General features: G+C 45.3%; 1 long non-coding RNA gene across 1 annotated transcript in view; it reads left to right on the forward strand.

The window, feature by feature from the left end:
• Positions 1–21,510, forward strand: part of LOC144767157 (uncharacterized) — a 378,397-nt gene extending 356,887 nt beyond the window's left edge. Inside the window, exon 3 of the long non-coding RNA XR_013598082.1 lies at positions 20,793–21,510. This is a non-coding gene — a long non-coding RNA (uncharacterized LOC144767157). The remainder of the gene's footprint in view (positions 1–20,792) is intronic.
• Positions 21,511–23,951: the final 2,441 nt, after the last annotated feature.

Genomic DNA, 23,951 nt, shown 5'->3' on the forward strand with positions numbered 1-23,951 from the left:
TAATATGCCTGCTGCAAGGTGCATGTACCATGCTCAGTGGATACTGCTATTTTACAGAGGTTTTTTGTTACTGTGCAGTTCACAGGTTACAATTGTAATCTGGCATAGTGAGCTATGAACTGCCATCACAGAGCTGCATGCAAAACGCATGGCACAGGTTAGAAAGTTGTGCTTTTTCCCCAGTCTTTTATTATCTGACGTTGCTAAAAAAAAGGTTTGTTTGGGTAGAAATAAATTCTTATTACTAAAGTCAACACTAACCACTGTGTTATGTTCTGAATCCTGAGTTTGTGGTTCTCCAAACCAAGCACTCTTAAAAAAAAACTACCAGTATGGATAATGTGATTCTTTTTAAAAAAAACTTTATTTATAGAATTTTCACACCAAAACAGAGCACTCATACACAGAATCCTTTGAGACACTATCCATGATAGCGTGATTCATACACGTAGTGGCGGCTGACACTGATTTAGATTGGTAAGATAGGTGGAGAATGTTTTGGGACAGGGAGGGTTTGGGGGAGCATGCAGGGGAGTGCAGGGTTAATAATAAAAAATACTTACCTGCTGGTGTCGGCCACCTTGTGCTCCTCTGTTTTGCCTGGGCCAGTATCACAGACTCTCCATCCGATCCCCTCACTGCTCTCAAGCATGAGAGCCGTGTTGGGATTGGCATGAGTGGACTGAATCAATGCTCACTCAGGAACAGGCAGTCTGTGCTGTTTCTCCAACCCGGTGTGCAATACAGCCGGGTTGGAGAAACCTAAGTATGCATGTCAGTTTAGATGGCCAGCCAAACTGACATGCACATGTAAAAGTGCCCACACCACTCCTCCTCCCCCTCCCATGGCCTGGATATCATCTTGGTTTTCAACTGCTGGCTATGAGCCAGTGGGGTAACGCTCCTTTGCCATTGCGGCTGAGCCCCCTCTGCCTACACCTTGCAGTCCCCTTTGTCTTATGTAACATTTTCTATACACTGATTTACACATGTATGATTCATTGTCACTGTATGTGTATGTGATGTAAAGTGCTCCAACACCCTACACTGGTATGAGAGGTGCTATAAAAGAAATGAAATACATGTGAGAGAGCACCTATAGAGGGACGAGTAGCATCGTTGGAGGGTAATAGTGAGAGCCCCAACAAAGAATGTCATTTCCTGGTGCACAGAAAGGTCATCATTTACTATGCTTTAAACGCTAACACTAATGAATATGTAATGACAAATGTGTTATACGATGCACCTTTTTTCCCCAAATGTTCCACGGGGAGAGCCCCCAAAGTCCCCCTTTGTGTTTGTCAGTCTCGCTTGCTGCACTTGCTGTGCACCGTAGGGGGCTGGTCTGACAAACTTTGCCAGGGCTACTTTGGGATCCCAGTCCAGCCCTGCTATCTATCTAGTGTCAACTACGATTGGTGGTAGCCATGCAAAGTGTGCTGTGTTAATTCCGGATATTCAACCATGGGTTCTTCCTACAGGCGAGGCAGTGCCAACATCCAGCTTGCATTCTTCGTTGTAACGCATGTCTCCTGTGACGGGAACTGGGACTTCAGACAGCCTCAGTTCTGACATTTAAGGTTCATGGCTCAATCCACACCGCCTTTTGAGTAGTGGTGCAACCAGCGAGCTCTGGCCACCAACACATGCAACAAACTCGTGTGAGCTACAACCGTTCCTCCTCCCAATAGGGCTATCCGGGAGCTCTGAAATGACCCTGTGTTGATCTGACTTTTCAGATGGAAACATTGTTAACAACGCGGTCACTACACTGTCATGCTGATACAACGTGGTCGTTACAACGACCGCGATGTAACCGCGCTATGCCATTACAACGCAATTCTTTACATCGACTTGCGCTAGATGGCGTGCTAACATTACAAATAGTGTAGTTTACTATCCCAACACCTTTCCTACTGTTAAGTGGACTGGAGTTGGAATAGTAAATTACACTTTTATAATGTTAGCACGCCATCTAGCGCTAGTCGATGTAAAGACTTGCGTTGTAATGGCATAGCGTGGTAACATCGCAGTCATTGTAATGACTGCGATGTAACGGCACGCGTTGTAATAGCTAGTGTTCTTCCGTCATACATCCTTTCAGATTACTCTATTTTGCAATTTGATAAAAAGACGTTTTTAAGCAGTGCATAATTTGAATAATAATTAGTGCCGGGCCCTCATCAGGAGGACAGTACATCTTGCACCATCCATTGTCCCTGCTAGTGCTGCCAAAGACCGTGCCAACTCAACAATTAACCAGCACGCCCTTAACAAGTCTAACTATTCATACTATTCCTGGCCCCAACAGCTATAAGAACGGCTTGGGAGGCCGGCATTAGTCATTGGTTTTTTTTGTTGAAAATTTGTTTATTTGCATAGTAAGTAGAGCAGTAGCGTGGTACAGTTGGTATACAAGCAATCGCACATTAATACGCTCTGTGTGGTACAATAGTATCAAGTGTAATATAAATTTTCATTTTGTTGCAGTGCAGTTAACCAAACATAACCCCCAATAAACCCTTGCCCGCCACCCCTTGTAAACCCACCCTAGGCACTCACACTTCGTAATTGCATATATCTATCGGTAATTGGCTACGCCCAAAAACAGTTTTTTCCTAATACATTACTCCGTACAATCAGCCAGAGACATAAACAAAAAATGTGTGGGTTTCCCCAGTGCTGTGTTTCGGGGTGCACCAAGCACGTCCGTGGCAAGTTGTGGTGTATGGAGGACGGCTCATAAGTCAAGCTGCGGACAACGAGACATTAGATTCATCGTCCCCCTCCGCCTCAAAAGCCCCTAACATGGTAAACCAGTCTAGTGATATCAGCGTCTTCCTAAGGCCCCTACGTTCCTCGCGTTGTAGCGCCTCCCCCTCTGCCCTGCCCCATCGTACAACCTCTGTCCTCCACATGTCAGGGTCGGGTGGTTTGGGCGATTTCCACCGCATGGTTATCGCGCGGTTTGCAAGTAGCATGGCCACATCAGTGAAGCGTGTCGACACACTTCTTTTACGCGCCACTGGTCTTAGCCCTAGTATTGTATGTTCTAAGGTGTGTGCTAGTAGGGGAGCACCCGCTTTGGTAAGCGATTCGTGTATAGTGGTCCAATAATAGCACAATTTCGGGCAGTCCCATAGCATGTGTATCAGTGAGGCATCATCTGCTCTGCATCGAGGGCAGGTGTCATCAGCGTCAGGGAACATAGCGTGTATACGGCGTGGCGTGAGATACGCCCGGTGCAAGACCATCACTTGAATAAACTTGAACTTCGGGTTTCTAGCCACTTTTTGGGGAAATTGAAGGATACGCTCCCATTCTTTATCCTCGAGTGGCCTTCCTATGTCTCCCCCCCATTTGACCTTAAGAGGCAGTAATGAGATCGCCCTCCCCGTTCTGATTCCAGCGGTAAGCCATCTAGTCAGATGGCTACCCGTTCCCATGAGGTACTGCATCGTTAGTAATGGGTTTGTGGGTGGCTCTTCGCCCTCTCGCGCCCACATCTCTGTCACGTAGTGACGTAAACCAGCATGTAGGAGGAACGAACCTCCCGGGACATTATGTGTGGCCCTGAAGTCCTCAAAGGACAACATGCGTCCATCTACGAAGAGGCCTCCAATGTGCGTTACCCCTGCGTCCTGCCATGGTGTGAGCTTGCGGGCCGTGAGTGTTCCCGATTCCAGCGGGATACCCAATAGCGGAATTGTAGGGGCGTATGAAGTCATGGGAGTCGTGTACTTTACGGCTTTCCGCCAATATTGCACTGCCAGTCGGAGAAGAGGGGGAGTGTCCCCAGGTAACTCCGATTGGGGCAAAAGCAAGATATGAATTTTCCCCTTGGAGCGATCCTCCTCTGTCATGTCAATCTCATGCAGGTTCCGGCCTGCTAGCCAGTATGCCAGCCATTGCAGCTGACAGGCAAAATTATAGGCCCTGAAGTCCGGTGCTCCCATTCCCCCAGCCCCAGAGGCAAGCTGTAATTTAGCAAGTCCTATGCGTCTCCGCCCTGATCCCCATATGAGCTCCGTTAGTAGTGTATCTAGTGCCTTGAAAGTTGAGGCTGGAATCAGGAATGGCAAGTTAGTGAAATAGTAGATGAGTCGGGGAAGCACCACCATCTTGGATACTGCCACGCTACCCGCCACCGACAAAGGCAGCGACAACCAGAATTGTTTCTGTGATTTGAGCGCCCTCATTGCTCTGCCCAAGTTGCCGTCTATCATTTCCTCTGCACCTCTGTAGATTTGGATCCCAAGGTAGCGGAAAGTTGTGTCCACCATTTGGAAAGTGTACGGCGGGAAATGCAGTGATGCAGGTGGACCAGTGGCATTAAAGCAGTAACCATACGACTTGGGTTCACTTATTGTGAGGCCCGATAGCAACCGGTATTCCTCAAATAGTGTGGGTATAGGGTTCAGGTCACCCCTCAGATCACGGAGGTACAGGATAATATCATCAGCATAGGCGGACACCACGTGTGTCGTCCCGCCTCTCTGAATGCCACGGTGAGAAGCCTCCTTCCGGAGTTTACAAAGTAGCGGTTCGAGCGCCAGGATAAATAAGAGCGGGGAGAGTGGGCACCCCTGCCTGGTACCCTTTGCAATGGCCAAGGGCTCAGAGATGCATCTGGACGTTCGCACCCGCGCCGTGGGGTGGGTTATAGTAGCCTGACCCATGCAACATATTCCGGAGATAGCCCGAATTTTGCAAATGTTGCAAACATGAAATCCCATCTGAGGGAGTCGAAGGCCTGCTTTAGGTCTAGTGAGATGCAGCCCTCAGTGCGTACATCCGCCTGGTCGCGTAGCATCAGTTGGGCTAGTCTACGGAGGTTCATAGCTGTGCTCCTGCCAGGTACAAACCCGCACTGGTTGGGGTGGATCAGTTGGGGGATGTGCTGCGCCAGTCTAGTTGCCAGTACTTTGCTCAGTATCTTATAGTCAGTATTAAGGAGAGACAAGGGTCTGTAGTTAGCCAGGTGCATCCCGTCTCTGCCCGGTTTTAATAGGGAAGTTATCAAGGCCTGGAGGGATGATTGTGGCAGGGAATTAGCCCGTAGTGCCTCTTGGTAGATGATTTGTAGTCGTGGGGCGAGTAGGTCCATAAATGTCTCGTAAAATTCTACAGGTAAGCCGTCCGTCCCAGGAGTTTTATTCCTCGGGAGGGCGTGTATCGCTTGTTTAATCTCTGCTGTGGTGATATTACGCTTCAGGTCGTCTTGTTGCCTACCAGTGAGCTGGGGCAGATCTAAGCCCTCCATGAAGTTCTCCAGTGCCGTTTGTGAGAGGGGCTGGTGCGGGCCATACTGTGTGGTGTAGTAGTTCTTGAATGCGGTGTTGACCCCTAATTGAGTCGAGGCCATTGAACCTTCCTGGTCTATAATTTCCAAGATTGGGAGGTGTGTCGGGGAGTCCCGTAGAATGCGGGCTAACAACGGACCTGACCGATCAGCCTGAGTGTGCTGTCTGTTAGTGTATTCGCGATAGTCCAGTAATCTTAAGTCTTCAAGTAGCTCAGCATGCCGTATGTGTGCTTCTTGTAGTGGCGTAATGTGTAGGTTTGTGCCCACTGCTTCGTTCTCTAGCATTGCCAGTCTACCCTCTACTTCCTTAATGCTATCAAGCACCTCCCTCTTCATGCCCACCCGGGTGGCCATCGCCTCCCCTCTTATGAAGACTTTGAACGTGTCCCACTCCAATCGTCTGGAGCTAGCAGTGTCAGTATTCGTAGCAGAGTAAGCCTCAATGGTGTCCGCCATGGACGATTTGAAGACATTGTCTTCCAACAGTTCCGTGGGCAGCCTCCAGGTCGGTATCGGTGTCAGGAGCCTCCCCCATTGCATCTCCAGTTCGACAGGGTTGTGGTCTGAGAGTGTCTTTCCCATATGTTGTGCCGTGAGAACCGCCCCCAGTAAAGAGCAGGAGCAGAACACGCGGTCGATTCTGGTGTGCAGTTGGTGTGGCGGGGAGAAAAAGGTATATTCCTTGTCAAGTAGGTGTTTGCTACGCCATGTATCTGCTAGGTCCCACCCTTCTGCCCACTGTGTTAGTGCAATCGCCTGTTTCCTGCTTTCGGCGGCGTGTAGGGGTGGGTGTGATCTGTCCAATGTGACATCCAACACAGCATTAAAATCCCCCCCAACAATCCATTGATATCCTGCCCAATCCGCTAAAACACCATTAAGTCTAGTTAAAAAATCCGATTGACCCGAATTTGGCGCATATACACATCCGAGCACAACAGTGGTGCCATCCAGTATGCCCCTCACAAATACATATCTCCCCTCCTTGTCAATTCTCTGCTCAACTGGTTTGAAAGGTACAGAATTACGAAGCCAAATAGCTGCCCCCCTTGAGAATGCAGAGTAGGATGTAGCAAAGAGTTGACCCCTCCATTTCTTCAACAGTTTCGAGTTCTCAGCACTGTTCAGATGTGTCTCCTGGAGGCAAGCTATCATGACCCCCCTACGGTTGAGTTGAGCCAATATCCTGTGTCTTTTGTGGATCGAACCCATGCCCCGCACGTTCCAGGTGCACAAATTGTAAACATTAAGTGGCCCCATAACTGATTGCATAATGTGGAATTGTTGAGCCCGTGGGTGAGCATGCCAAGTATACCCTGTGGTGACAGTGGAGTGCCATTTTAACAGTTAACCCCTGAACATTGAGGTCCCCAGATAAACGGACACGGGGTCCAAACCACGATACCCAACATGGGTAATAGTCAAACACAACCATGTTCATATGACGGGGGGTGTAGTCTATTTGGTCCCGATTTGTGCTGACCTGCGGTGACATAGCAAGCCCATAGCACGTACATCCCCCAGGCCACCCACCCGTGTGTGTCTATTTTTGCTGTTCATACATTACCACCCAGGCATTGTTCAAGGCGCTGTTGTTAAAATTCTTCAGCCATTTGCGCCGTGATCTTGGGGAAGAGCTGTAAGCTGTCCGCCGACCCCGATACTTCCGTATGCGTGTCTGAAATGCTGGCCACGTCTCTCGCCGTGTCTGCATCGTGAGCGGCTAGTGCTTCCTCTGTCAACTGCGCCACCTTTGTCCGTTCCTCCGATCGGTTTGTTGCATCTTGTCCTTTCGGTGAGGTCCGTGTTGAGGGGCCTTGGCCAGTATCTGAGGTAGGGCGTCGTCGGTCTGGCTGATTCCGATGGCCGACGCCCCCGCCGTTGGCAAATGGGTCCTGTGAGGTCGGTGGCGTGAGCGTTACTTCCATCCATTCCTCCGCTTCCTCTGGTGAGTCAAAAAAGTGTGATCTGTTGCCATGTAGGATCTTGAGGCGGGCCGGGAATAGGAGGGCATATTTCAGTTCCCGTTCGTGCAACTTGCGTTTGACCCCCAGAAAGGTGGACCTGGCGCGCTGCACCGCTGGAGTGAACTCTGGGTATACGGACATAGTCTTGTCTTCGTATCAGAGTGGTGCTTTCTCCCGCGCTGCGCGTAGTACTGTGTCACGATCCTTGTAGTGAAGGAGGCGTGCGATCAAAGGGCGCGGGGGTGCTCCTGGTTGCGGCGGTTTTGAGGGCATCCTATGCGCTCGTTCCACGCTGTATAGGGTAGTCAGATCCTCCGGGCCTACCATCTTTTTGAGCCAGTCTTCCACAAACTGAGTAGGATTCCTCCCCTCACTGCGTTCCGGAATGCCCAAAATGCGGACGTTGTTGCGGCGGGCTCGTCCTTCCGCATCATCCACCTTGTCCCACAGCTGTCTGAGTTGTTTTTCCATGCCTTCCAGCTTCGTGGAATGTTCTGTCTGTTGGGGTATGAGATCATTCAGTGCGATTTTCTGCTCCGATACCCTCTCCGCCAGTTTGTTGTGATCTGCCCGGAGCAATGATAGGCCGGTCGCCATGTTGTCCATACGTGATTCGAGCGCTTCTCTTGTTGCCCGTATTTCATTCAGGATAAGGTCCAGTTTGGCGTCCTGTGTCCCTTTCCCTGTCGGTGGGATAACGTCCATATTGGAAGAGGCCAGCGGGTCTTCCGAGCCGGTGGACTGCATATCCGTCGATGCGCCCTGGTCCTGGGCCTTGCCTCTGTGTCTCCCCATGGATCTAGTGAGCAGGGCGACGCTTTGCTGACCGCACGCCCCCCTCACAACCTCCACTGCATAGCGGCACACAATATCCTGTGTCCAGGCTGTTCCTGCAATAGGTAATCCAACAGGAGACAGGGCATCAGTAGCTCAATAGCCCGCGTGGGCTGGGGGGATCCACCGGTTCCGTGTCAATTGTAGCGCCTGTGAGACATGCAGCAGCGCTATGAGTAGCGTCCTCTTTGGAGCAGTATTGTGAACTGTGGCGCGGGTGGCAGGTATTGTCTGCTGCGTGGCACAAGGGGTTCTACAAAGGGGAGGGCAGAAGCGTCGCGCAGCAGTCCCGGCAGAAGTATTCCCAGGTGTGACGTCGTTACCCTAATGCCGCGGCCCAGATGGGCGCTTGGGTCCGTCACCGGCAGGGTGTAAGCAGGGACTCCACAGGTGTCTCGCTGTGTTCCCTGTGTCTTGGCTCCGTGGTCGTGGCTTGGAGCCCCGGTGATGGTAACTCCCTGCGCTGGTAGCTTGGTGTTCCCCGTGACCCCGGAGAGGAGGCAAGATGGCGTCCGCCAATACAGCCGCGGAGCCGGCCTGCGCTGCGCAGCCGTCGCCCTCCCCCGATCTGGTGCAGTGGTCCTCTGGTCGCTCCGGCACTCGCCTGGACTCCGCAGCCTTCACGCAGCGCTCAGGCTCTTGGAGGTATGTGGACTGCACTGTGGTGGAGCCTTAGGCGGTGGTCCGGTCCGGGTGCGCCGCCGGCCTAGGGCGGACTCGGGAGGGCAGGGCTGGTCCCACGGGGCGTCTCGGAAGGGGTGCACCTGGGCGGGAGGAGCCGATGTAGGGGGTCAGGCGTGCGATTGTGCCCAGCACCCACAGTTACCTCCGGCGCCCTCGCAGAGTTCCGCCGGCAGCAAGCAGTAGGTCAGCCCTCCCGTAAATTGAGGTCGCGGCGTCACTCGAGACAGCAGGCCCCGGCGAGCACTGTGTCCTTCCTCGGTTCCAGACGGCGTCGGAGGGTGGCAGTTCTCCGTCGCCGCTTCTCTTTCCCTTGCTGAAGCTTCGGGTGATGAATTCAGATGGGTGGTGTCACTGGGGAGCAGGATAAGCAGCATGTATCGTGGGCTACGGACGGAGCTCAAAAACTACACGTCCGCCATGGTCGGCTCGTAGCCACGACTCCCCGCCGGCATTAGTCATTGTAACAGCCACGGCAGGTAGTAGGTGTAACTGCAGGGCGGTGACGTGGGGATGGGGAGGGGCAGGGTGGGGGGTAGTAATGTATGGATTACGGACTTTAACAGGTAAGTAAACATATAAATAAATAAAACAAATTTCGTTGTGTTCACTGCATCACCAAATGTGATGCAGTCCACACAACGAAATTCGTTTTATTTATTTAAATGTTTACTTACCTGTTAAAGTCTGTAATCCATACATTACTACCCCCCACCCTGCCCCTCCCCCTCCCCACGTCACCACCCTGCAGTCACACCTACTACCGGCCATGGCTGCATTGTAAACGTAAATTGAATGAATAAACAGATGTTTTTATGCTCATACCTAAATTAGACAGACAGCACCTCCATGTGGCAGACTCATAAGATCTGTGCTGGTAATTAAGTGCCGGTGCCGAAGACCGGAAACCACCGGCTCAAAATAAGCACTGGTTTTAAGGCACGGGCAAAGTAGGCAATTGCCACTGGCCCATGGAAAGGGAACATTCTCTATATGTCACTCCGGTGTATTACTCTATTTCAGCCTTTTTTCTATGCCATCCCGCGCACTACCGGGAGGCATTCTGCCTCTTCAGGTGCCCTGCCCCTCGTGCGCAGTAGGAGCGGGGCGGTCTGACGCCTTTGACTCTGCATATTGACAGTCAGTGCAGCAATGACGGAATGCTGCCAGCGATAGAGGGGGTGTTGGTGTCTCCGCTGCCCCAGTCCTGCAAGTTCTGCAGGTGAATCGGAGGTCAAACAACTTTTCTGTCAAGTTCCTCTCCTTCACAAACAAGGTAGGTGGGTGGTGAGGGGGGGGAGTATTCTTGGACCAGGCCTGAGAAATCAGGCTGCTGGCTGCAGATCTGCAGCATAAGGGAGAGTGGGCTTCATCCTGTGTGAGAGTACAGCAGAGAGAGAAGAGGGACAGATGGCAGAGCATGCAGTCAAAGCCTTCCCAACCGCAGCAGAAGACTGGTGGGGAGGTGGGGGCTGGGGTGCGCCACTCCCGCCTTTTTCACTCCGCCATTGTCTAGTTCAGATGTGACTAACTCTGCCTTTCTTTATGTCCCGCCTGTTGTTAGCTGTACTTCCGGTGCCAGCTGCGCCCCTCTGCGTGCACAAACCATGAGCTGAACATTGCAGGCATTGCCCTGCAACTGCCGAAATGTAGACATGGCCGCCGGTTGTACAGTGGGGTGTCAGAGAACATTCCATAAAGATTAGAACCCTGCGAATGCTGGCAATTTCTACGTTTTTATTTCCTTATTTGAAATGTTATACCACATGCAGACTACGTTAAAGTACTCTACAGTTTGTTTGTTTTTACAAAATAATGTGAGAAATGATTCCAAATAATAAACATACATATTTACAAAGAAATGTTCAGGATGATGTCAGAGCATTTTACAATTTGTAGATACATATTTTGAGAAACGCATCCAAGTCATATAAATCCATGTTAGCAAAGACGTGTTGTCTTATAGTAAACATTAAGTCATCAGTTTGTTCTTCACGCTACAATATTTGGTTTAAGAATGACACTGCATATGTGGCGGTGCAGGTGCTGGAGAGAGCTGCAATTAAATGTCACAAACGTAAGTGTTAGTATTAGGTGTTATGATGCATGAATATGGAGTTTTATTGGATAAATAAAAAATCCATATTCTGGGTGCTGTTATTGCACCCAGAAGATACTCAGACACAAATGTATTACAGGTGCATTGTAGCCTATGGCCTTTGTATACAGAGCACAGGATATGTGCCACTGTGTGGCAGAGTATTCCGTTCACCAATCTCTAAATAAGGCCAGGCCATTTGTTTATGTAGAATTTCAGAGCTACAAGCATCAGTGCTTCTTTGTTTGTGGAGTTTCTATTTTGCCCAGTGACGTGTAATTGCTGATGCTAGGTAGATTGGTGAAGTGCTTTGAAGGTTATGCACACCGTCCTGAGCATGCACTGCTTCTCTACTGGGAGCCAGCTCAGACATTCTCGATCTGATAAACTGTGGTCTGCTCCTTCAATGTTTGCACTACGCCTTGCTGCTGAGATTAATAATAATGTTGGGACAAGCCAGGCTACATAGGCCAGTGGGTAGGGCAGTTTCACAGACCTACCTGGTGACATCTAGAGACTGGACTAAGGTTTGCAGATCTTGTTTTTAACATAAGGCACCACAGCAATGCCAGATCTTGCACTAAAATGAGATCTGCTATTCTACAGTTAGAGCACGAGATACAGGTTGCCTGAAAGCTGGTATTAGTGTTTGAGTTGGAGTGACAATTAATATTAGTGTTAGAAAGAATTAGGCTACAACTAGTATGAGCGTGATGGTTAGGTGAATGGGATAGGGGTGGAACGAGGACTGGAATTATTAGCATTGCTTGCATTAACAATAAGTTTAGGGATAAATGTATGATTATGCTTAGATTGCAGGTTAGCTTTAAGGTTTGGATGAACACAAGTGTTGTGATTGGGTCTTACCGCTGGTTTGTGGTTAGGGTTTGTGTTCTAGGTTTAGAGTTACAGTTAAATTAATTGAGCTGATGAGCTTGTGGAGATGCACCTGTGTGCCTGTGAGAGGTACTGAGACCTGAAAGGATTGTGGCAGATTTCTCAGCAACCCCAGATTAAATTCGTTTTTATCTCTACTGATGATGGATGATGTCCAGAAACACGTGTCTAGAGATTTACAGCACTAACCTGCACCAACTTTGGTGTAAAACTCCAGTAAATATTCAAGTAAGCTTGTACCATGAACTGCATTTACCATAATGCTAAGGGGCGAACTATGCTGGGAGGTGAAGATGTGTGCTCCCACCCCTTTTCATTAGGATTAATGTTAAGGTTTGATTTGGGTTTTGCTAAAGTCCTTTCTTCCTCAACGACTATTTTTCTTTTCTTCCCTCCTTAGTTATCCTTATCCCCAACTCCCCCTTCTCTCTTCTTGTTTTCCTTTCACCCTCTTCGTTCATCTTTCCCTGTATTTGTTCTGCTTTAATATAGTTCAACCTAAGTCTCTCTCACTCCTCTTACCCTCGATGCTTCTCTAGTACTCACTCCACCTCCTCACACCCTTTCCTTGTTCTGTCTCTTTATATGCGATTTGCATTCTATTCTCTTTCTCAGTTTATTTAACCTACATTTCTATTAGAGGATGTTGATTTGTAGATTTGAATTAAATGTATGCTGACCTCCACCCACTTATTCCTCCATTAGTTCATCCTATATCCTCGCCTGTCTCCTCCCTCTAGTCCACCCCCACCTTCAATCCCTCCGACCTGTATTGCTCCGTCTGTGCCTCCTTGTCACCTCCCTCTCTTCATACCTTCTTTGGCGTTGCCAGTGTAGGCTGAACTTTCTCTTAAAAGACTTTGGTTTGGTAATGTGGTCTGCAATTCTGCCTCGCCCATTCTTCCAGGTGTAGCAGCAAAATAGTGCCTGCGATTTCAAAGCTTTTCAGTCTTTCTGCCCTAAGGCCAAGCACAGTGCCCTGCTGCTCTTTCTCGCCGAGAGCCTTTTATTATTCTTCAGTTTCTCTGAAAGAATATTCCTTTCTAGTTTTTGATTCTTTGATCATTTTAGAGTAAAACTTTCCTCGGTTTATGTCTCCTCTCCTGGATGGACTGCAATTTCAGGCTTGTCTGGCCTGGCTTCAGACTATCGCCTGGCAACCCTACCTATATGACAAGTACTGAGGACGGAGCCAGCCAAAAGGGGGCGCCACTGACATGTCTTTGCGCTTTGCACTGCGCTTCTTTTTGTGCAATCTCATTGGATAACGTCTCCTGACTTCTGTTTATTTGGCTTGCTTCTCAGTAGTGTATCCTGCTCTACGTGTAGGTAAACGTGTATATTCTGTACCTAATGCGCATACATTTTGCAGAAAAAATTATGTGCACTACACAAATTGTGCTTGACAATCGACTGAGCGAAAAATATGTGCGAGGTATGGGTCTTTAACACAAAAGTCACACAAGATCCCTGCGTGTGGTAGAAAAGATACATATTTCCATACAGAATAATCCCCAAAGGTTCACTCACAATAAACACGAGTTTGACAACCAAAGACGGATATCTCCTACAGATGATCTGGAATCACAGATGAGTTGTCGTTGGCTTGCTTTCAAAGAGATGAAGCTGCAAGGTTATGCGATATCAGATGCTTGCGGTGCTGTGATGGGAAGAAGAAAGGGAAAACACAGTCACTGAATTGTGCACCTGAGAGGCGCATGCTTAGGCTGCGGTAGTGGTGTGTCTGTGCCAAGTGAAAAGGAAATGTTTGTTGTTGATCTTCTCTATCTGTCTGTTAAAGTGACAATGTGTACCGGAATGCTGAATTTAAATATTGTGGCGCAAATATATTGGCAAATAAAATATCAGCAAGGTGAGTATATATAGGTAAATGTAGGTTTACTATATCTTCAAGGTGTGTATGTGTGTGTGTATAATATATATATATATATATATACACACACACACATATATATATTTATATATACACACACACATATATATATATACACACATATAAAAATATGTATATATACATTCAAACGCACACTTCGCAATATTTGCATTGTCAATATTTTTGCTATGCTATTCTTGGAGTTCTACATAAACCCTGTGCTTGCTGTATCTGTGTGTGTGTGAGAAAGTTGCCCTGCTCTTCGTGCTGCTGTGTTAGCTCTTAGTGGGCGGAAGCTGTTGTACTTTCAGTCTGTTGTATGTGTGAAGGATGCATACATTACTACTGTGTTTACTGTGTGTGTTTTGGGTGAAGAATGAACGTGCCTCTAGTCTCCGAACAACGCCTCTTCTGTGTGAGTGAAGTCCACACTGCTGCCTTGGTTTGGTGCTGTCTTTGTTCTGGGTGGGAGGAGGCTGCTCAGCCCTCAGTGTTTTGTGTGACGGATGTATGCATTGCAGTCACGTGTGTTGTGTGCGTGCTGTCTCTGTGGAAAGGAAAGTTGCTCTGCTGCTACCCCAGCTTTAGCTCTTCTGTATGAGTGCAGCGTTATCTACGGCTAGTTCTGTCTTACTTGTTATTCCCCCGAGAGAAGCTGCTCTGTGCTGTCTGTGTCCAGCGTCTTTGTGTAAATGAAGCCTCATTGCATCTGCCTTGTCCATGATGTGCGTTTTCGAAGCATACACTGCTGCAACGTACATTATGCCTGTTCGATGAGGGAAGTTCCCTTCCACTGGTGCTGCCTGTTCTGTGTTCAGTGAACAGCAGATAAGTGATCTCGTGAGGGATCGCTGCTCTGCTGTTTGCTGCGCTGTACCCGGTCTGCACCTGAGATGTTTGCTCTGTGTTGCCCGTGTTCTGCGAGGGAACCTCTGATCATTTCTGTAAAACAGAAAAACACACAACGGCCAACCAAGGTTGAGCACTTCAATTCCACTTGTTTCATATATCACAAAAAAAGGTGCAGCTACTCCCGGCATCCGCCGTTGAAGGATGCCAATTTTGTAAGAGAATTCAAGAGAAAGGAAGGTGCACTCTGATAGAAGTCAGTCAGAAAACATAAGTATAGGCCATCAATCTTCTCTTTATTTAAGGTTGTTTTAAATCCGGCACACAGCCAACGCGTTTCGTTCCCTAGTGCCACAGGAACTTCGTCAGGGCTTACGCTTAAAGCGAGAGAATTGTATATGACCAACAGGGACAACAAAAGTCACCTGGGAGTTCTTCACAGCGGCAGAAGTGTAATGGACAGCATGATAACCGGTTATCATGCTGCCCATTTCACTGCTGCCGCTGTGAAGAACTTCCAAACAGGATTTTTTTGTACCTGTCTTTTCTATATCTTGGCGCCAACCTTGGAGCAAATTGTGATTTACTCTGGAAACTTTTTAAATTGCTCAGAACTACTTGGAATCATTATAATTGAAATTTACTAATAGATGTGTGATATACACTCCCCGGTGACTTTTGTTGTCCCTGTTGGTCATCATATACAATACTCTCACTTTACCCATAAGCCCTGACGAAGTCCCCGTGGCACTAGGGAATAAAACGCGTTGGCTGTGTGCCGGTTTCAAAACAACTTTAAATAAAAAGAAGATTGATGGACTATACTTATGTTTTCTGACTGACTTCTATCAGAGTGCACCTTCCTTTCTTGTGAATTCTGATAATTTCTGTGCTGTCCCTGTTCTGCGGGGTAGGGGTACTTGCCTTATTGCTGTTTTTTCTCACTTATTGTTTGTGTGGACACCTAGCAATCTTACTGTCTCTGCTGAATATATTCTTTGTCTGTAGAATGCATGCCTTATTGCTGCTTCTCCTTTACTCGTGTGTTTATGAGGGAAGATGTTATGTGTGGTAAGTTTGCACTGATCCTACCAGAATTGTACTTGTGGACTCTGTCGCCTCCCTCCAGATATATTATCGAGCGTGACAAGTGCAACTTGATTTCTTCATGGACTTACGCCAGTTGCTAACTGAATGCCCCTTATCTTGATGCAAAGAGCAATGAAGTTGCTCCATGCGTTCAACTTTTGGAAAAAATGGTGGCCCTACCCCTTCCCCGTGGAGCGTTCCCAAGGATCCGCCTTCCGAGGACATTCCAAGGACCCCATGTTTATCCTCACAGAAGAGCGATAGATGCCCTTTAAATCTCCGAGAGGAAATGCAGGGCGTGACGAGTTTCCCCTAAAAGTGAATTGAGCTGGTTGCTGTCCAGGAATTAAGGGTGCTGAAATTGGATTCTGAAGGTCGGTATGAGGCTTCCCTTTTATGACCGGAGTAGAACGAGCGTTAGCCGCCTGAGCAGCGTAATGAGAACGACATAAGACGCAAGCTGCAGGAAAGGAACCGTGTTACGTGATAAGAAGCAGTGAAACTCAGATTTCACCTAATAGAAGGGCATTCTGATTTGCTTCGTCTACTCAAGACGGACACACACCACCCTACCTCGTGAGTGTCTTGGTGTGTGTCCCTCTAGAGTAGACGAAACAAAGGCCACATGCAGGGCAGCGCTCGTAATCTGATTGCACTAACAACATTTTACAAATTACGCTTTATCTCAAATCATTCGTTTACACTAACCACATAATTTAAACTGTTGAATATTTACAGTTGCTGGGGCCAATTTAGAGTAATAGGTTTATATTTTATATTTACCCGTAAAGTACTAACATATTCTTGGTTAAGGCATGCATGATAACGGCGTATGTTTTGTTTAAAAATTACAGGTAAGTAAATACCCCAGATATGTGTATATATATGTATATATATATATATATATATATATATATTTGCACTGAAAAAACCATAGGTTTCACACCTGTTATAGTTAGCTGGAAATTTTACTCGCATAAAACCATTGAAATTCCCACGTTATAGTTAGTTGGACTCACTATAACTTGCGCTTGCAATGCACTGCTGATGACGTCACATATTACATCACTCATGACATGGTCAGTGACATCACTCATGACATCACTGATGACACCATCCTTGTGACAAAGTGACAGACCTCCTTTCACTGTAATGTAAACTTTGAAACACATATTCAAAAATACAAACTAAAATGTTTTAAAAAATGGAGATACCCATACCAGTTACAACAACCAATTCATTAATTCCACCATCTATATACACATCCACTCATTCACCAACAGTTCTATGTAGTCACTCATACATATACTCACTTATCATATATAGTGATACACCTATATATCCTGATGACAGTCATCCAAAAGATACTCTCACACATATTCACACATGCAAATAAACTATTAAACATCCATTTATTTGCATATACAGCTATACACACACTACCACTTTACTTCTAAGGAAACTTACACATACTTACTCTTTTAAACAATCACTTATAGAAACACATACTTATTTAAACAGGAACTCTTACAATCCCCCACTCTCACATATACTCACTTATATACATCAATATTCACATATACTAGATTAAAACATATGTAGTTACTGATAAAGACACTAGTGAGACAGTCATTCACTCACTAACATACACATATACACACTCATTCACCCATACAGTCCTGCACATATGCTGTATTCAAAACACATACAGAGAGTCAGTCATTCATGCATCTATGTGCTAAGTAACACCCCCACCAAACATATAGACACTCATATTGATATTAAAAAAACATCTAATAACCCATATACCTACACATGTAGCTACTCACCAACCCATTCAGCCACTTATACACAAAGTGAAACATTAATACATATATTTAAATATTTAAACATTACTCACTAATATTTATTTTTCAGAAAGACACACATTCACTGGATGGTGTCATCAGTGATGTCATGAGTGATGTCACTGACCATGTCATGAGTGATGTAATATGTGACGTCATCAGCAGTGCATTGCACGCGCAAGTTATAGTGAGTCCAACTAACTTTAACGTGGGAATTTCAATGGTTTTATGCGAGTAAAACTTCCAGCTAACTATAGCAGGTGTGAAACCTATGGTTTTTTCAGTGAATTTAATAGGTTTTTTAAATGCTAATTCCTAACTATAACTGGTGTGAAACCTATGGTTTTTTCAGTGAATTTCATAGGTTTTTTAATAGCAAATTTCTATAGGTATTAAAAGTAAAAAAATTTGTAACGAATTTTATATTGTATAATTATTTAATAGTTTTTTTTATTTTTTGCCCCGGAGCGCTCCCAGGGCACGTACCGGTGAACGCACGGGTAAGCGCAATGTTGCGGCGCGCCCCGGGGCGCGTACCGGTGAGCGTCCCGTTAGCGCTATTCTCGCGAATGAAAACAACATCGTGACGTTTCGCTTAACCGCGTGATGCGTCATATGACGCCCTGCGTAAGCGCACCTGGAAGCACGCAAGCGCATGCGATCGCGCAACGTCCTGACGCGCTTACGCTACGCGCCCCCGGGCGCGCTCCAGAGCGTGTAGCGTAAGCGTAACAAGTCATATGACCTTGAAATAACTCCTTTCATTGGTTCCTAACTTTTTTTTTTTTTACAAAGACTGAAATCCCCACCCATTTCCTTCACTTCTTGTTTCACTTTTGTGAGTGCAAGACCTGCTTTTGGCACCTGTGTCATATTTACTTCTATTATCATGGCTGCAAGAGCATCCAGCAGCAGTGATGAGACTGAGGATTTCATTGATGAGGAGGTTCCTGAACGAACTGTGAAGGAACATTTCATTTGGAAATTTTTCAAAATTCCAGAGGGGGAGAAGAAGGTAAATGCTCCAAAGGTGGAGTGTAAAATATGCCACACCATCTTATCGAGAGGAAATCCCAGAAAAAAATACAGCTTCGGGAACTGGACGATGATACGCCACGTGTCAAGGCAACATCCCCAGAACTATGCACGGGAGAGTGTCAGGGCTCTGGCACGAGAGGCACCCAGGGATGGTGGCTCTACTTCTACCGGTGGAGCAACACCTTCTGTGCGTCGGCGTGAGCAGGAGATGATACCAAATATTCAGCCTGCTTTTAATCAGGCTATATTAAAATGCCGAAAATGTGACCATCTTCTTTGCTATGGGGAGCAAAGTGTCACACTCATGGTTCGAGCTCTTGAGAACCACCGCTGCCATCCCCAGGCCTAATTTTTTTTATTTTTTGGCTCCTGTTGAGCTGTTTCCAGTTCCCTGTTTTTGTTTTTGTTAAAAAAAAGAAGAAAAACAAAAGTTCTTTTCAGAGCTACCTCCAATTCTCATCAAAGAGCTGTGTTCTTAAAAAAATGAAAAAGAACTACCTCCAATGTATTAAAAAATGCTACATTTGTAAAGAAGTCTGTCATTGTTTTTTCTCCAGGGTACGCTCCCCGGTACGCGCACCGGGGCGCGTACCGGGTGCTCCCCTCGCGAAAATCGAATTTTGAAAAATATATATTTTTATGCGGCGGGCCCTTTTATGACCCACACATCAAACCTAGGGGGTCAGGGGGGGTCTACCCTGCCCCCTTTTGGTTATTTCCCCCTTTGTTTTTGCCACCTCTTGTGTCTCGATCTTACCGAGACACAAGATGGCGGCCACTCCGGTCTGTTTGGAATGTTGACAGACACCCGTGAACCAATCAACTTTCCGTGTGCAAGTCGTGTGGCGCGCCCGGAGCGCTCCCCGGTGCGCGTACCGGGGCGCGCTTATAGATATATATATTTTTTTTAACCTAAATTACTCAAAATACTCTGGAGCACATATCTTGAGACATAGAAAAGGCACATCGGGCTACCAGTCCCTACAATTTTGCCAAGTTTGGTGAAAATCCATTCAGCCGTTCGAGCTAAAAGTGAGTCCGACCGGCCTATGGAAATTAACATGGGGAAAACACGTTTTGGGACCCCCTTTTATCTCGGCCCCCGCTTGACGGATCCCCCCCAAACTTTCAGGGAAGGACCGGAGCGTTGCGAGGCAAAGTTGAGGAAAATTTCAGGCAGATTCCTCAACCGGCGCCAAAGTTATTCCCAATAGAATGTTACGATTTCCCTATGGAAAACAATCCTAACTATAACTACCTACTGGCGACCACCAGTAGGTAATATATATATATATATATGTATATTATATATATGTATACCTCTTTATATATATTTGTACATATATGTGTGTACACATATACACACACAGATGTATTATATATTTGTTTATATATATTTTCACACACATAATTTATTAAGAATGTGTGTGTGTATATATATATATATATATATATATATATATATATATATATATATATATATATGACATAGCCAAATATGTGGAGATTTCTCCGCAAGTAACTTTCAAAAGAGCGAGATCTCTTAAAGATCATCTGTGCAAAGCAGTAGAGCCCGCCAACACTAAGATAGCTGGAGTACAAGGGTTCTACACGTGCAGGAATTGCAAAGCCTGCTTAAAGAAGTTAAATTGTCAAAAGTACACAACCTTTTAAAATACAAGAACACACGTCATGCAACACAGAATTTGCAGTGTATGCATTGTTCTGCCCATGTAAAAAGACGTACATAGGCAGCACAATCCACAAAGCAAAAATTAGGATTTTGGAACATCTCCGGGCAATCAAAAATGGGGATAAAGCATATCCGATTGCCCGGCACTTCCAGAGTCATCACATTCAGAATAGCAACTTGCTCAGTTTCTTTGTCTTAGACATGAATAAACACAATGAGAGAGGTGGCAATAGAGTGCAATGTCTGCGCAGATTAGAGTCAAGACTTATCATACAGTATAAAACGTTAGTCCCCATAGGACATAACTGCAATGAGGAACTTGCAGTACATTTTGGTTAGACTATTCAGTATGCCACTGTGATGACACTACGGATTTTGTTAACACCTAGTTTTTGCCCAAAAAAAGTCTCTTAGAATTGAGGTCTGAAAGAACAACAAAAAACTGTCTGTTTTGAAGCTGCCACAGTCTTTTCCTATTACAGAATTAGTTTTCATTGTATATAATGTAAATAATGTACGTCAATGTCTCAATTTTAACTTTGAACTTTTAATCACCGTTAGTTTATTTGATTTTCATTTGTTTGATTTGTTTTTTTCTAGAATGTGCGGAATGCTGCGAGCTTCGAAGAGATGTTAAAGAGCAAAAGTTACTCCAACTTTATGGTTTAGGCAGAGTAAGAAGTTATATGTCACATATTTATAGACGATTATGCCCACTGTGGCAATGATGTTGGTCAGATTGAATACCAGGCAGTTTGTTATCTAGCCAGAACATGTATAAACAACATGCAATGTCATTTTTTACCGACGTATGGAAATAGACCACTGGGGCAGGAGTGAAATTGTACGCGATGAAGTAACTGTGTACACCCATACTATATATTTGATTTAGTTGATTATACATTGAAAATTTGATATTGAATAACAGAAGGCAATTTGATATGATCAGTATGTCTGTAAGTACATTACGCGATGTGTTATAATTTCTCTACATTGTTTATACAGTTCGGCAATTGTTGTATGGAAGAAAAGCCTAATGCCCACTGGGGCGGAATTGTTGCATTACAAACAACGGAGGGTAGCTAATAAAGTTAGATTCAATCTAACAAAAAACACACGCATAGCAGATAACGCAAAAGGCCGACTCTGTTAAACTGATTGACCATGAACAAATAGCCAGTGAAAGATCGAAATTGTAATTTGATTGTATTTTCTGCAAAAAATTGCCATGATGTACAATTGTTATTTTTGTATTCTGTGACCGCAAGAAGAGGCACTTTCTTCATGTTTGTTTATAATTTTATAACTGCGGAAGTCTGTTTTCACTGTTTTTGATTTGGGGAATGTCACATGTTTATTTAAACCAATCACAAATCTGCTAACAATACTCGTGAGCAAGGGAAATGTTCCCGAAACGCGTAGAGTGGATTATTTGCCTATGAATTTTACAAATTAAAAGGCTACCTTTTGATGCAAGTCGGTGTTCTTGTATTTACTGTTGCCAGTGGACATCATTGGGAAGAGACGGTATTTGGAGTTTATATATATATATATATATATATATATATATTAGGGTGGGTAATGGTTGAGGATTTTAATGGAAGTTCATATATATAAATACAAATGTGTGTGTGTATATATATACAAAAAACTGTCTGTTTTGAAGCTGCCACAGTCTTTTCCTATTACAGAATTAGTTTTCATTGTATATAATGTAAATAATGTACGTCAATGTCTCAATTTTAACTTTGAACTTTTAATCACCGTTAGTTTATTTGATTTTCATTTGTTTGATTTGTTTTTTTCTAGAATGTGCGGAATGCTGCGAGCTTCGAAGAGATGTTAAAGAGCAAAAGTTACTCCAACTTTATGGTTTAGGCAGAGTAAGAAGTTATATGTCACATATTTATAGACGATTATGCCCACTGTGGCAATGATGTTGGTCAGCTTGAATACCAGGCAGTTTGTTATCTAGCCAGAACATGTATAAACAACATGCGATGTCATGCGATGTATTCTGTGGGTATTGGAAAGCAAGGTTAATTTTAGGGTGGGTAATGGTTGAGGGTTTTAATGGAAGTTCATATATATAAATACAAATGTGTGTATATATATATATATATATATATATATATATATATATATATATACACACACACATTTGTATTTATATATATATACACACACACATTTGTATTTATATATATGAACTTCCATTAAAACCCTCAACCATTACCCACCCTAAAATTAACCTTGCTTTCCAATACCCACACTAAACCCTAAAATTATCCTTGCCATCTAAAAACCCATACCCACCCTAAACCCTAACAGTAACCTTGCCACTCAAAAACCCATACCCACCCTAAACACTAAAAATACCCTTGCCATCTAAAAACCCATACCACCATAAAACCCTAAAATTAGCCTTGCCACCCAAAAACCCATGCCAACCCTAAACCCTAAAACTATTCTTGCCACCCAAAAACCCATACCCACCCTAAACCCTAAAAATACCCTTGCCACCCCAAAACCAATACCCATCCTAAACTTACTCTTCCCAAACAAAAACCCATACTCCCCTAAACCCTAAAAATAGACTTGCCACCCAAAAACCCGTACCAACCGTAAACCCTAAAATTACCCTTGCCACCCAAAAACTCATGCTCACCCTAAACCCTTAAATCTCCCTTGCCACTCAAGAAACCAATACCCACCCCAAAATTACCCATGCCACCCACAAACCAATACCGACCCTAAACCCTAAAAATTAAATTTGCCTTGCAAAAACCTATACCCACCCGAAACCCTAAAATTAACCTTGCCATCCAAAAACCCATACTCACCCTAAAACCTAAAAACCCATGCAAACACTTATATACAAACATGTAATACTTACCTAATACTTACATTTGAAACACATATCCCTTTACCATTCACGCCTTTACAAAAAAGAAATTGTAAAGACTTGTGTTGTAAAGGCATATGCGTGGTCAAATTTTGCTTTGTAATGGCATATGCATTGTGATAACCGCGTTGTAATGGCATGCAATGTAATGACCGCATTGTAATGGTTGTTTCCCAGCAGTGATTTCAAAACATGCAGGCAGTAGTCCATCAGGGTGTTCCACCACCCTACAAAACTTATGTGTCCATCTTCACTAATCAGTTAAGACAAATTGTGCAACATATACAATGTGTTTCTGGGTGCACTACATATAAGCTACCAACAATGCAGTGTTTAAACCGTCTTTATCTGACTGCATAGCATTGTGCAACCTTGTGCACAGGTTACAGTGTATCTGGCTGTGCAATGCAAAGCAAATATTGGATTATGTGCATTCTGAGTGATTGGCTCTACTATAGAAGCATGCATGGTTAAATACTGCGCAGTACCACAAATGTGTCTTAACCATGCATTCCTTTACCACACATGCTTTTACCAGGCAATTTCGTGGTATAGGCATGAAGGGTGAAGGGGCATGTGTGGCTAAGGTCGCCACTACCCCTTCGCCTACCCCTCTGACTGCCCCCACCCCATGCTGTTCCTAAAACCCTGCATCTATACTGAAACTACCCGACCCCCCTTCACCCACAGCGCTCGCTCTACCCATTCCACCACCCTTGCCCTATGGCCTAAAACCTTGCCCCTTTACTTACACTATTCCCCTACACCCTTGCTGTTCCTTATACCACCCCAACGCCTTCCATTGCCCTGAAACCTACCCCGACCCACACAGCCCTAAAAACTACCCCAACCAC

Source organism: Lissotriton helveticus, chromosome 7, assembly GCF_964261635.1.
Source record: "Lissotriton helveticus chromosome 7, aLisHel1.1, whole genome shotgun sequence".
NCBI lineage: Eukaryota > Metazoa > Chordata > Amphibia > Caudata > Salamandridae > Lissotriton > Lissotriton helveticus.